This window comes from Bubalus bubalis, chromosome 6, assembly GCF_019923935.1.
Source record: "Bubalus bubalis isolate 160015118507 breed Murrah chromosome 6, NDDB_SH_1, whole genome shotgun sequence".
Classification (NCBI taxonomy): Eukaryota; Metazoa; Chordata; class Mammalia; order Artiodactyla; family Bovidae; genus Bubalus; species Bubalus bubalis.
Window position 1 is genome coordinate 39,495,437 of NC_059162.1, and position 14,767 is coordinate 39,510,203.

The 14,767-nt window shown below is 38.0% G+C and overlaps 1 pseudogene; it reads right to left on the minus strand.

The window, feature by feature from the left end:
• Positions 1–8,702: 8,702 nt before the first annotated feature.
• Positions 8,703–9,435, minus strand: LOC102402852 (annotated as a pseudogene).
• Between the last annotated feature and the right edge of the window lie 5,332 nt (positions 9,436–14,767).

A 14,767-nucleotide genomic window follows, 5' to 3' on the forward strand; every position in this document is an offset into this window, starting at 1 on the left:
TTAGCAGCTACACCTAAAGCAACTAGAAAAGGAAGAAATGAAGAACACCAGGATTAGTAGAAGGAAAGAAATCATAAAAATTAGGGCAAAAATAAATGAAAAATAAACAAAAGAGACTATAGTAAAAATCAACAAAGCTAAAAGCTGGTTCTTTGAGAAGATAAGTAAAATAGACAAACCATTAGCCAGACTCATCAAGAAACAAAGGGAGAAGAATCAGATAAACAAAATTAGAAATGAAAATGGATAAATCACCTCAGACAACACAGAAATACAAAGGATCATAAGGGAGTACTATCAGAAACTATATGTCAATAAAATGGACAACTTGGAAGAGATAAACAAATTCTTAGAAGTATGACTTTCCAGACAGAACCAGGAATAAATAGAAAAATTTAACAGACCTATCACAAGCCCCATCACAAGCCCCATCACATCATGGAAATCGAAACTGTAATCAGAAAACTTCCAGCAAACAAAAGCCCAGGACCAGAGAGCTTCACAGCTGAATTCTACCAAAAATTTAGAGAAGCTGACACCTATAGTACTCAGGCTCTTCCAGAAAATTGCAGAGGAAGGTAAACGTCCAAACTCATTCTATGAGGCCACCATCACCGTAATACCAAAACCAGACAAAGATGCCACACAAAAAAAGAAAAGTACAGGCCAATATCACTGATGAACATAGATGCAAAAATTCTTAACAGAATCTTAGCAAACAGAATCCAACAACATATTAAAAAGATCATACATCATTACCAAGTGGGCTTTATCCTAGGGATGCAAGGATTCCTTAATATCTGCAAATCAATGCAATACACCACATTAACAAATTGAAAGATAAAAACTATATGATTATCTCAACAGATGCAGAGGAAGCTTTTGACAAAATTCAACATCCATTTATGATAAAAAAAAAACTCTCCAGAAAGCAGGAATAAAAGAAACATACCTCAACATAATAAAAGCTATATATGACACACCCACAGCAAACATTATTCTCAATGGTGAAAAACTGAAAGCATTTCCCCAACATAATTTTGAAAGTTTTAGCCACAGCAATCAGAGAAGAAAAAGAAATAAAAGGAATCCAGATTGGAAAAGAAGTAAAACTCACTGTTTGCAGATGACATGATCCTCTATATAGAAAACCCTAAAGACTCTACCAGAAAGTTACTAGAGCTATTCAATGAATATAGTAAAGTTGCAGGATATAAAATTAACACACAGAAATATCTTGCATTCCTATATACTAACAATGGGAAAACAGAAAGAGAAATTAAGGAAATAATTCCATTCACTATTGCAACGAAAATAATAAAATACTTAGGAATAAACCTATCTAAAGAAACAAAAGACCTATATATAGAAAACTATAAAACACTGATGAAAAAGTCAAAGATGACACAAATAGACTGAGAAATATACCATGTTCTGAATTGAAAGAATCAATATAGTGAAAATGAGTATACTACCCAAAGCAATTGATAGATTCAATGCAATACCTATCAAGCTACCAATGGGATTTTTCAGAGAACTAGAACAAATAATTTCTCAATTTGTATGGAAATAGAAAAAACCTCGGATAGCCAAAGCAATCTTGAGAGAAGAATGGAACTGGAGGATTCAGCCTGTCTGACTTCAGGCTGTACTACAAAGCTACAATCATCAAGACAGTATGGTACTGGCACAAAGACAGAAATATAGATCAATGGAACAAAACAGAAAGCCCAGAGATAAATCCATGCACCTATGGACACCTTATCTTTGACAAAGGAGGCAAGAACATACAATGGAGAAAAGCAATCCCTTTAATAAGTGGTGCTGGGAAAACTGGTTAACCACTTGTAAAAGAATGAAACTAGAACACTCTCTAACACCATACACAAAAATAAGCTCAAAATCAATTAAAAATCTAAACATAAGACCAGAAACATTAAAAATCCTAGAGGAAAACATAGGTAAAACTGTTTCTGACATAAATCACAGCAGGATCCTCTATGACCCACCTCCTAGACTAATGAAAATAAAAGCAAAAATAAACAAATGGGACCTAATTAAAATCAAAAGCTTTTGCACAATGAAGGAAACTATAAGCAAGGTGAAAGCACAGCCATCAGAATGGAAGAAAATAATAGCAACCAAACAACTGACAAAGAATTAATCTCAAAAATATACAAGCAACTCCTACAGCTCAATTACAGAAAAATAAACAACTCAATAAAAAAATGGGCCAAAGAACTAAACAGACATTTCTCTAAAGAAGACATACAGATGGCTAACAAACACATGAAAATATGTTCAACATCACTCATTATCAGAGAAATGCAAATCAAAACCACAGTGAGGTACCATCTCACGCTGGTCAGTATGGCTACTATCCAAAAGTCTATAAACAATAAATGCTGGAGAGGGTGTGGAGAAAAGGGAACCCTCTTACACTGTTGCTGGGAATGCAAACTAGTACAGCCACTATTGAGAACAGTGTGGAGATTCCTTAACAAAACTGGAAATAGAACAGCCATATGACCCAGCAATCCCACTGCTGGGCATACACACTGAGCAAACCAGAATGAAAGAGACACACAAAGTGTACCCCAAAGTTCATTGCAGCACTTTTTATAATAGTCAGGACATGGAAGCAACCTAGAGGTCCATCAGCAGACAAATTGATAAGAAAGCTCTGGTACATAAAAACAACAGAATATTCAGTTTAGTTCAGTCACTCAGTCATGTCCCACTCTTTGCAACTCCATGAATTGCAGCACGCCAGGCCTCCCTGTCCATCATCATCTCCCGGAATCCATTCAAACACACATCCATCGAGTCAGTGATGCTATCCAGCCATCTCATCCTCTGTCGTCCCCTTTTCCTCCTGCCTCCAATCCCTCCCAGCATCAGAGTCTTTTCCAATGAGTCAACGCTTTGCATGAGGTGGCCAAAGTACTGGAGTTTCAGCTTTAGCATCATTCCTTCCAAAGAAATCCCAGGGCTGATCTCCTTCAGAATGGACTGGTTGGATCTCCTTGCAGTCCAAGGGACTTTCAAGAGTCTTCTCCAACACCACAGTTCAAAAACATCAATTCTTCAGTGCTCAGCTTTCTTCACAGTCCAACTTTCTCTTCCATACATGACCACTGGAAAAACCATAGCCTTGACTAGACAGACCTTTGTTGGCAAAGTAATGCCTCTGCTTTTGAATATGCTATCTAGGTTGGTCATAACTTTCCTTCCAAGGAATAAGCGTCTTTTAATTTCAAGGATGCAATCACCATCTGCAGTGATTTTGGAGCCCAAAAAATAAAGTCTGACATTGTTTCCACTGTTTCCCCATCTATTTCCCATGAAGTGATGGGACCAGATGTCATGATCTTAGTTTTGTGAATGTTGAGCTTTAAGCCAAATTTTTTACTCTCCTCTTCCACTTTCATTAAGAGGCTTTTTAGTTCCTCTTCACTTTCTGCCATAAGGGTGGTATCATCTGCATATCTGAGGTTATTGATATTTATGCCGGCAATCTTGATTCTAGCTTGTGCTTCTTCCAGCCCAGCGTTTCTCATGATGTACTCTGCATAGAAGTTAAATAAGCAGGGTGACAATATACAGCCTTGACAAACTCCTTTTCCTATTTGGAACCAGTCTGTTGTTCCATGTCCAGTTCTAACTGTTGCTTCCTGATCTGCATATAGGTTTCTCAAGAGACAGGTCAGGTGGTCTGGTATTCACATCTCTTTCAGAATTTTCCACAGTTTATTGTGATCCACACAGTCAAAGTCTTTGGTATAGTCAAGAAAGCAGAAATAGATGTTTTTTTCTGGAACTCTCTTGCTTTTTCGATGATCCAGTGGATGTTGGCAATTTGATCTCTGGTTCCTCTGCCTTTTCTAAAACCAGCTTGAACATCTGGAAGCTCACGGTTCACATATTGCTGAAGCCTGACTTGGGGAATTTTGAGCATTATTTTACTAGCGTGTGAGATGAGTGCAATTGTGTGGTAGTTTGAGTATTCTTTGGCATTGCCTTTCTTTGGGATTGGAATGAAAACTGACCTTTTCCAGTCCTATGGCCACTGCTGAGTTTTCCAAACTTGCTGGCATATTGAGTGCAGCACTTTCACAGCACCATCTTTCAGGATTTGAAATAGCTCAACTGGAATTCCATCACCTCCACTAGCTTTGTTCATAGTAATGCTTTCTAAGGCTCACTTGACTTCACAGTCCAGGATGTCTGGCTGTAGGTGAGTGATCATGCCATCTTGATTATCTTGGTCCACTGGAATATTACTCAGCAGTTAAAAAGAATGTGTTTGAGTCAGTTCTAATGAGGTGGATGAAACTGGATTGTATTATACAGAGTGAAGTAAGTCAGAAAGAAACACACCAATACAGTATATTAACACATATATATGGAATTCAGAAAGATGGTAATGATGACCCTATATGTGAGACAGCAAAAGAGACACAGATGTATATAACAGTCTTTTGGACTCTGTGAGAGAAAGCAAAAGTGGGATGATTTGAGAGAATGGCATTGAAACATGTATATTATCATATGTGAAACAGATCACCACTCCAGGTTCAATGCATGAGACAGGGTGCTCAGGGCTGGTGCACTGGGATGACCCTGAGGGATGGGTTGGGGAGGGAGGTGGGAAGGGTTTCAGGATGGGGAACACATGTATACCCATGGCTGATTCATGTCAATGTATGGCACAAACCACTACAATATTGTAAAGTAATTAGCCTCCAATAAAAATAAAAATAAAAAAATAATAAAATTTATTTGAACCCCCCCCAAAAAAAATCTTAAAAGATGATGCTGTGAAAGTGCTGCTCTCAGTATGTCAAAAAATTGGAAAACTCAAAAGTGGCCACAGGACTGGAAATTTCAGTTTTCATTCCAATCCCAAAGAAAGGTAATGCTAAAGAATGCTTAAACTACTGCACAATTGCACTCATCTCACACACTAACAAAGTAATGCTCAATATTCTCCAAGTCAGGCTTCAACAGTATGTGAACTGTGAACTTTAAGATGTTCAAGCTGGATTTAGAAAAGTTAGAAGAACCAGAGATCAAATTTCCAACATCTGTTTGGATCATCAAAAAAGCAAGAGAGTTCCAGAAAAACATATACTTCTGCTTTATTGACTATGTCAAAGCCTTTGACTGTGTGGATCACAACAAACTGTGGAAAATTCTTCAAGAGATGGGAATGCCAGACCACCTGACCTGGCTCTTGAGAAATCTGCATGCAGGTCAAGAAGCAACAGTTATAACTGAATGTGGAACAACATGGTTCCAAATTGGGAAAGGAGTAGGTCAAGGCTGTATATTGTCACCTTGCTTATTTAACTTATATGCAGAGTACACATGAGAAATGCTGAGATGGATGAAGCACAAGCTGGAATCAAAATTGCCAGGAGAAATATCAATAACCTCAGATACACAGATGGCATGACCCTTATGGCTGAAAGTGAAGAACTAAAGAGCCCCTTGATGAAAGTGAAAGAGGAGAGTTAAAAGTTAGCTTAAAACTCAACATTCAGAAAACTAAGATCATGGCATCTGGTCCCATCACTTCATGGGAAATAGATGGGGAAACAGTGGAAGCAGTGACTGACTTTTTTTGGGCTCCAAAATGACTGTAGATGGTGACTGCAGCCTTGAAATTAAAAGATGCCTGCACCTTGGAAGAAAAGGTATGACCAACCTAGACAGCATATTAAAAAGCAGAGACATTACTTTGGCGACCAAGGTCTGTTAGCCAAAGCTATGGATTTTCCAGTAGACATGTATGGATATGAAAGTTGGACTATAAATAAAGCTGAGTGCTGAAGAATTGATGCTTTTGAACTGTGGTGTTGGAGAAGACTCTTGAAAGTCCCTTGGACTGCAGGGAGATGCGACCTGTCCATCCTAAAGGAAATCCGTCTTGAATATTCATTGGAAAGACTGATGCTGAAGCTGAAACTCCAATACTTTGGCCATCTTACGTGAAGAACTGACTCATTTGAAAAGACCCTGATGCTGCGGAGGATTAAAGGCGGGAGGAGAAGGCGATGACAGAGGATGAGGTGGTTGGATGGCATCACTGACTCAATAGACATTAGTTTGAGTAAACTTTGGGAGTTGGTGATGGACAGGATAGTCTGGTGTGCTGCAGTCCATGGGGTAGCAAAGAGTAGGACACGACTGAGAGACTGAGCTGAACTGAATTCTCTTTAATCTCATTCCAGTAGGAATGCAGTCTCTCCTCAGCTAAAAGGAAGATTGTTGGGTTCAACTCAGTTCAGTTGCTCAGTCGTGTCCCACTCTTTGCGACCCCATGAATCGCAGCACGCCAGGCCTCCCTGTGCATCACCAACTCCTGGAGTTCACTGAGACTCACGTCCATCGAGTCAGTGATGCCATCCAGCCATCTTATCCTCTGTCGTCCCCTTCTCCTCCTGCCCCCAGTCCCTCCCAGCATCAGAGTCCTTTCCAATGAGTCAACTCTTTGCATGAGGTGGCCAAAGTACTGGAGTTTCAGCTTTAGCATCATTCCTTCCAAAGAAATCCCAGGGCTGATCTCTTCAGAATGGACTGGTTGGATCTCCTTGCAGTCCAAGGGACTCTCAAGAGTCTTCTCCAACACCACCAGTTCCAAAGCATCAATTCTTCGGTGCTCAGCTTTCTTCACAGTCCAACTTTCACATCCATACATGACCACTGGAAAAAGCATAGCCTTGACTAGACAGACCTTTGTTGGTAAAGTGATGTCTCTGCTTTTCAATATGCTATCTAGGTTGGTCATAACTTTCCTTCCAAGGAGTAAGCGTCTTTTAATGGCTCCAGCCATTAAAAAAGCAGCTCACACGACTGAGTGACTGAACTGAATCACAAGATTGTTGGGTAGTTAGTGACAATATCATGACTAAACTAAACCCAGTTCTTACATACTCAAACCTTTAGGGCAATTTGATAGTTTCATTTTATTGACTCACTTTCTACATTTGGCTTCTGAGACACCACCCTGTCTCTTTCCCAACCACATATTTGATTCCTCTACATCTCAGAATGTACAGGTTTGGTACATCAAATTGCCTATTCAAAATTCCCCTGGATGTTTGCATGTGTGCTAAGTTGCTTGAGTCATGTTCAACTCTTTGTGAACCCCATGTACTGTAGCCTGCCAGGTTCCTCTGTTCATGAAAATTTCCAGGCAAGAATACCAGAGTGGGTTGCCATGCTCTCCTCCAGGATATATTCCCAACCTAGGGATGCAACCCACATCTCATGTCTCCTACATTGGCAGATGAATTCTTTACCACTAGCACCACCTGGGAAGCCCAAATAAAGGAATGTTTAGCTTGGTATTTAGCTTGCTTAAATAATGTAACAGGTTCAAAACCAATCTCTTGATTCTCCCACCACTAATAAAGAATGGTCTTTCTTTAAAAAATTTCCCCTTGCTTTAGGAGCTCAAGATAAAATCCTGACATCATCTGTGGCTTATCTGTTTCTCACATACTTCACATCCAATTCAGAAGTATGTTGTCTACCATCAGTTTATAGCCAGTATTGATCTTTCCTCACCAACTTTTAAGATACTCTTATAGTTCAACCAACCATCATTTCTTGCCTCTTTCATTGTATTGCCTTCTTATTCTATTTCTCTACATTCACTCTTTATTCCTTAAAGGTTTTTTTTTTAATGTTTTTCATTTACTTAAAACCCTTAAAAATCCTCTTATATCAAAGTAAAATCCAGTGTCTTTATAATTGCCTATAAAAACCTAAATGATTTGGTCCCCCATTCCACTTTATGGCTTATATCATTTTGCACTTTTCCTTGTTCACTCTGCTCCAGCTAAACACTCTTTCCTCTGCTGATATTTTCCAAATATGCATGCTTTCCATCAGGAAAGTCCAAGAAGTTACCTGAACCTGAATGCACATCATTTGCCTTGGATACTCAGCATATTTCTGTATTTTTCTTCCCTCAGACATTGGAATCTAAGTCTTAGCAATTCTCATGCCGACAACCAAACAGCATCAACTTCTCATCTTATCCTTTCATTCTTACCAGTTCTCATCAGCCCATTGGCTTGATCCTGCCTTGGAAATGTGAAGGTATAGAAATTATCAGCAGTGCTTTTGCCAGTCATTTTTTCCTTGATATTTCCTTTGTATTTCTCTTCAATAGTTGTTTGACTCAGCATCTTTCTGTCTGCTCTACACAATGAAAATACAAATTAAATGAGAATAGAAAAAAGTTATTAAATTATTAAATCATATAAATTCCAAATCTATTCCAAAATATACTTATATTAAAGAAAATATGCATTTCAGAAAGAGATTTATGGTGACTGGGCAGTTTCATGACATCTAGGCATTCCAGAAAGGAGCTAAGATTTTTGCATCCAGTCACAGTTTGTAATGAGTTTCTAATCACCCATCTGCAAGCTACACTGAGCACATCAGTAACATCACCTGTGCATGAGACTGACTTTGGGACTGACTCTGGGAAAAGAGAAAGCAGCATGCTTTAGCCTCAATTCTGAGTTCATGACAACTTCTCAAGAATCTCATCAGCAACATATACAGCACAGTTTCAAAAAAGGTAAACATGTTAAGGTAAGTGGATAACTCTTGATAACCCCAAACACATTATCTTGCTGTATTTATGTGGAACTCTCTATCTACCAGAGGCTGTGTGAAGAGGTTCTTCCTCAAAACAACATACTCACAGGACTCTGGAGGACCCAGTGGGACTGAGGGGAGCCTGAGCACTGGGGAAGAGGCTTCCTTTTTGTTTCAGTTGGAGACAAACATAACACACAGTACAGAATGCTGTAGTCTTCTCATATCCTCTGGCACAAAACTTCATGCTGTCTTCAACTTTATTCTGGAAGCCATCCTTGTCCTGCAAATGAGGTTCTGCAGCTTCAATATTTAGTGGATAATCAAAATTCAAAAGATCAGTTAACAATGAGTTGAATCTCCAAACAACATTCCTCAATGTCCTCCTGAGAGCCCAGCCAGTGCTGTCAATCAAACACTCTCTCAATAAACCTAGACATATTTTACCTGTCTCTGTGATGTTGGGGTGCTATAACTTGCTACAACCTGATGAAGCATCTCACTGTGGGAGGCACCACGTTATACACATCAGGAACTTCAACCTCAAACAAATTTTCTACCCTGGTAGTAACCCTCATCTATCAAAAAACACAAAACAATGACAACAATCCTGGGGTTTACAGTTAGCTGAAAGCAATGAAGCTTACTTGAATGAAGAAAATGCACTTTATACCTACAAGGTAAATCAGTTTCAACCTCTAACAAGTAGCCTATCTCTCACAGAAACCTGATGGGTGGAATCAGAGGCTGTGTCTATGCTTGGGACTCTTTGAGATGATTATCCTGATTCAGTTGTCTTGCCAGCATCAGCATTATGGCTACCTTACTCTGGTCACCATGAGACAGGTGAGGCAAGATATGGGACAAGAAGTGGCCAGGCACACAGTAGGACCAGAGTGGTGAGGAAGAGACTCAGCTGCTCCCTTTTTCCTTGGCAGTCTTTTTTAAGAGCTGAAAGAAGCTAATCTCCACACACACCTCCCAGCCCCCAAATTGACTGGAATCCCAGAAATCAGTAGATATAGCAATTAAAGAGTTAAACTCAGAGAAATATTTGGTAGTACCCGAATCAATAAAATTACCTCTTCTTTGAAACTTACTGCTTCTACAATTAAAATTCTGTAGTGAAAACTGAAGTATGTAGTGGCATAATAAAGTCCACTTTTCTTGTGATGGTCACTGTTCAAAGTGACCCCCATGATCCCTGACTCTGGATATTCACATCATTGTGTAGTTCTCTCTGATATTGTGTCATAATTGGCTTGTGTGCCCTATAAAATATGACAGAAGTGATGGTGTACAATTTAGAAGCTTAAGGCATAATAGAAATGATGGCATTTACTTCTTGTTCTGTCTTGGATTATGTGGCTAGGGGGAAGCCTGCTGCTGTGTCATGAGGTCACTTGGTATACTATGAAGAGATCCACTTATGCATTATGCCAAAAGCCCTATAAATGACCCATCTTATGAGAAGATCCTCTGTCTCCTGTCTAGTCAGCAGATACCTGCAGCCCCTATCAGGTCTCTCATGAGAGGCCATGTCCAGCCAACCAAGTTATTCATGAATTCCTAACTCACAAAAACTGTAAGATACTAATTTTTACTGTTTTAGTCCTTCATTTAGGGGATTGATTTTTGGAGATTAATTTGTTGTGCAGTAATGGGTAACTGGGACTTTCCAGGTGGCTCAGATGGTAAAGAATCCATCTGGAAGGTGGAAGACCTGGTTTTGAACCCTTGGTTGGGAAGTTTCCCAGAGAAGGAAATGGCAACCCACTCCAGTATTCTTGCCTGGAGAATTCCATGGACAGAGGAGATTGATGGGCTACAGTCCATGGTGTCACAAAGAGTTGGACACGACTGAGTAATTAACACAAATACAATGGGTAACTAGTATACTTCTCAAAATTAATGTCTTAAATGCTAGTTTAGTGCATATCTGAATAACTTAAAAATCAGATGACTCTCCAGCATAGAATCTTAGTGATTGCCCCTCACTGTAGATGCTCCAAAAGGTCAGACACTCACTTTTCCAACATTTTCAATACTGAACACTGTACCTACATGTTAGATAAGCTCATCCAATTTCACCTGGGACTTTGAGTCAAAAGTTATTTATATAATCAATTAAAGGTGATAGAAAACAAATTCTAATAATAGCTTCAGAGACTGTAGCAACTTCAAGCATCCTGGTGTGCCAGGGCCACAGAGCCAGTAGCCATACCCACTGCCTAGTGCCAGTTGCAATCAAAGTTACAATTTCCAGTGTTCAGCTGTAGAAACAGGAGCCTTCACCCAACTGATTCAGTGGTGAAAATCGGCTGTGGCTTGCACTTTCACTTTTCCATTATTGTTGCCAGTTTTCTAAGCCTGATAATATAGAATTCCAGCAAATTTATTCATATATCAGTTGAGGTAACTGTAGCTGCTTGAATAAACCACTCAAAGCTTCAGTGGTTTAAAATATAGAAGTTTATTTCTCATCAAGTCACTGAACTTCGAGGATTTTTAGTTAGTAGATGGCTTGGATTGTTTCCATCTTGATACTCTGTCACTCCCTAAGACTGTCAGCATCTGCAGTTAAAGCAAGAACAAACAGGAATGAAGAAGTTACTCTATTTTAAAGTCATTCTATGAAGAAACACACATCACTTATCCTCATCTTCTTAGATGAGACCCAGACACCAGACCCACACGGATTCACAGGTGAAGGGTGATATAGTTCATAATTTGCAGCAATTTCTTAGCAACAACTCTTTTCAACAGATTAGAAAGTACAAAACCTGTGTCATAATTATCCATTTTTGTCACATTGTGCTATGAGTGTGTTACAATAAGTTTATTTGTTTGTTTTGCTTAAGTCTGCCAGAGGTAGATTGTTTGCAACTGGGAATCCTGCCTAATATAGCTGTATTCTCAGTACTTGATCAAAATCAACCTATAATTGGACCAGTTAATATAAATTACATTGAATTAAATCTTTTTATGTTATTGAATTTCTTATTTTAATAATAAATGGGTTATTTATCAATAAAAATAGCTCTCATCTGTGACACTAAACAAATGACTGTTTTAGTGACTCCATAACACTAAAAAAGTTGCAAGCCTCTGTTTGTGGTGTATACACTTAGAAACAAGGAAGGTCTCATAGTTATAAACAATTTGTCACTTATGGCAACATTATATTTGAAAAATCCCTAGAAGAAACTTTTTTATTTTACTTCCATTAATCAACAATACCAATACCCAACACTACATAGGCATACATTTTTTCATAAATTATTTCAAATAAATGGAGACAATTTTCCCAGAAATAGTTGAGAATTATTTAATATTATATATTATATTTCCTTAGTCATATAAATATAGTTATATAATGTTTTATTGCTATGGAGAATCTCTGCAAGTAATAAATACAGCTTAAAATTATATTATTGTTCCTTAAACTTTTTTATTGGAAAAAAAATTATTGTTAGGAGAAAAAAAGATAATACACAGATTTGGAGAAAATTTTGGCAAACACAAAGCTGATAAAGTACTGGTATTAAAAACATATAAATATCTCTTAAAACTCAAGAATTAGAAAACAACCCAATTTAGAACTGGTCAAAAGCTCTAAAATGACATCTCACCAAAGAAGACATATAGACAGCAATAAGCATATGAAAAGATGCTCAAGTTTGCTAATTATTGGAGACATCAAATCAAATCTACAATGAGAGATCACCTCACACCAGTCAGAACAGCCATCATTAAAAATCTACAAATAATAAATGCTGGAGAGGATGTGGAGGAAAAGGAACCTTCATATATTATAGATGGGAATGTAAATTGGTACAGTCACTTTGGAGAATAGGATGGAGATTCCTTAAAAAACTAAACATAGTTACTATCTGATCCTGAAATCCCCTTCCTGGACATGTATCAGGAGAAAACTCTAATTTCAAACTATACATGACTTATTTCATTTAGATTAAAACCCTCTGAGTCCAACCATGTTGCTGCAAATGGAAAAATGTAATTCTTTATTATGGCTGAGGAGTATTCTATTTGGAGAAGTCAATGGCACCCCACTCCAGTACTCTTGCCTGGAAAATCCCATGGATGGAGGAGCCTGGAAGGCTGCAGTCCATGGGGTTGCTAGAGTTGGACACGACTGAGCGACTTTACTTTCACTTTTCATTTTCATGCACTGGAGAAGGAAATGGCAATCCACTCCAGTGTTCTTGCCTGGAGAATCCCAGGGACGGGGAAGCCTGGTGGGCTGCCGTCTATGGGGTCGCACAGAGTCGGACATGACTGAAGCGACTTAGCAACAGCAGCAGCAGCAGCAGCAGTATCCCATTGTATATATGTACCACATCTTCTTTATCCATTTATCTGTTGATGGACACAGATGTTTTCATATATTGGCAATTGTAAATAGTTGCTGCTATGAAAATTGGGAATGTGTGTATCTTTTAAAATTGGTGTTTTTGCTTACTTTCAGATAGTTACTCCAAATACTCCAATTCACTCCAAATTATGCCAAAGTAGAACTTCTGGGTCATGTGCTAGTTTTGTTTTTAATTTTTGAGAAACTTCCATACTGTTTTCCACAGTGGCTGCACCAACTTACATTCTTTCCAATAGTGCATGGGGGTTTCTTTTTCTCTACATCCTTGCCAACCATATCTCATGAAGGTTTGGATTTGTATTTCCCTGATGATTAGGCCAAGTGTCTGTTGGCCCTCTGCACATACTTTTTGGAAAAATGTATATTCAGATCTTCTGCTTATTTTTTCCCCCCACATTGCACAGTATGCACAACTTCCCCAACCAGGGATCAAATCTATGCCCCCTGCAGTGGAAGTATGGTGTTTCAACCACTGGACTGATGGAAAAGTCCTACCCATTTTTTAAAATCAGGTTTATTTTTTTTTAATGTAGAATATATGAGCTGTTTAAATTGTTGGATATTGACCCCTTAAAAGTCATATCATTTGAAAATATTTCTCCCATTCAGTGGTTGTCCATTTGTATTTTTTGATTCCTGAAAATCTATTTTTTAAATTTCTTTTTTTTTTTTTTTTAAATTTTATTTTATTTTTAAACTTAACATAACTGTATTAGATTTCTGAATAAGGATGGCCATCTCAAAAAGAATACTTCAATTTAACATAAGCTTCACCTAGAAATTTCAGAAAATATTTATTCATAAATTAAGCAAATATTTTTCAGTCCTCTAATATGTATGAAGCCCTCTACTAGTCATTACAAAGTTAATATAAGGTGAAGATAAACATGATACTTGCTTCATAGAATTTAAAAACTGGTTACTTAAAAAAAGTAGCTTTTCCTTCCAAATTACTTATAGACTTATTATCCATTTGGAATTAATCAAGTTTTTTAGTAACAGAAATCACAGATACAGTGAAACATATAGGGCTTATTCACCTCATACGCAGACATTTCAGATGAAAGCAATTGCTGCCATTTCTTCGGGAGTTAAATAAAGGTGGACCTATAACCATGGTCATTGTCTTTGGCTTTTACTTGTGTCTCCCATGATCACAAGATGCTTAATGCAGCAGTTCATTATAAAGGAGTCTTATTGTACTTATTTCAATGGAAAGATGAAAGAAGGAACAAGATGACATCTAGGTAAGAAAAGCAAAAGTTCTATAAGAAGCTCACAATGTACTTCTATTACATTTAAATTGGTCTAAACCTGGATTATATTGTCACTATTGGCTAAAAGATGATCAAGAGAATTGCATGAGCCAAATAGAAGACCCTTCAACACAGGACTAGAAAATTACTAAATATTATTTTCCAGTGCAAATGACCAATAAAGAGAATTCCAAATCAACCTGCAAAGAACAGTTTTAGAGATAATTCTCAATTCTGTTGAAAAGCAGAGCATTAAATCTTATAGAGCATACATAAAACATTTGGCAATTTATTAATCCATATTTTGTTTGAAAGTTCTTTTAAAGGTAAAATGGTATATATGTATGTATGAGTATACATGCTGCTGCTGCTAAGTCACTTCAGTCGTGTCCGACTCTGTGTGACCCCATAGACGGCAGCCCACCAGGCTCCCCCGTCCCTGGGATTCTCCAGGCAAGAACACTGGAGTGGGTTGCCATTTCCTTCTCCAATG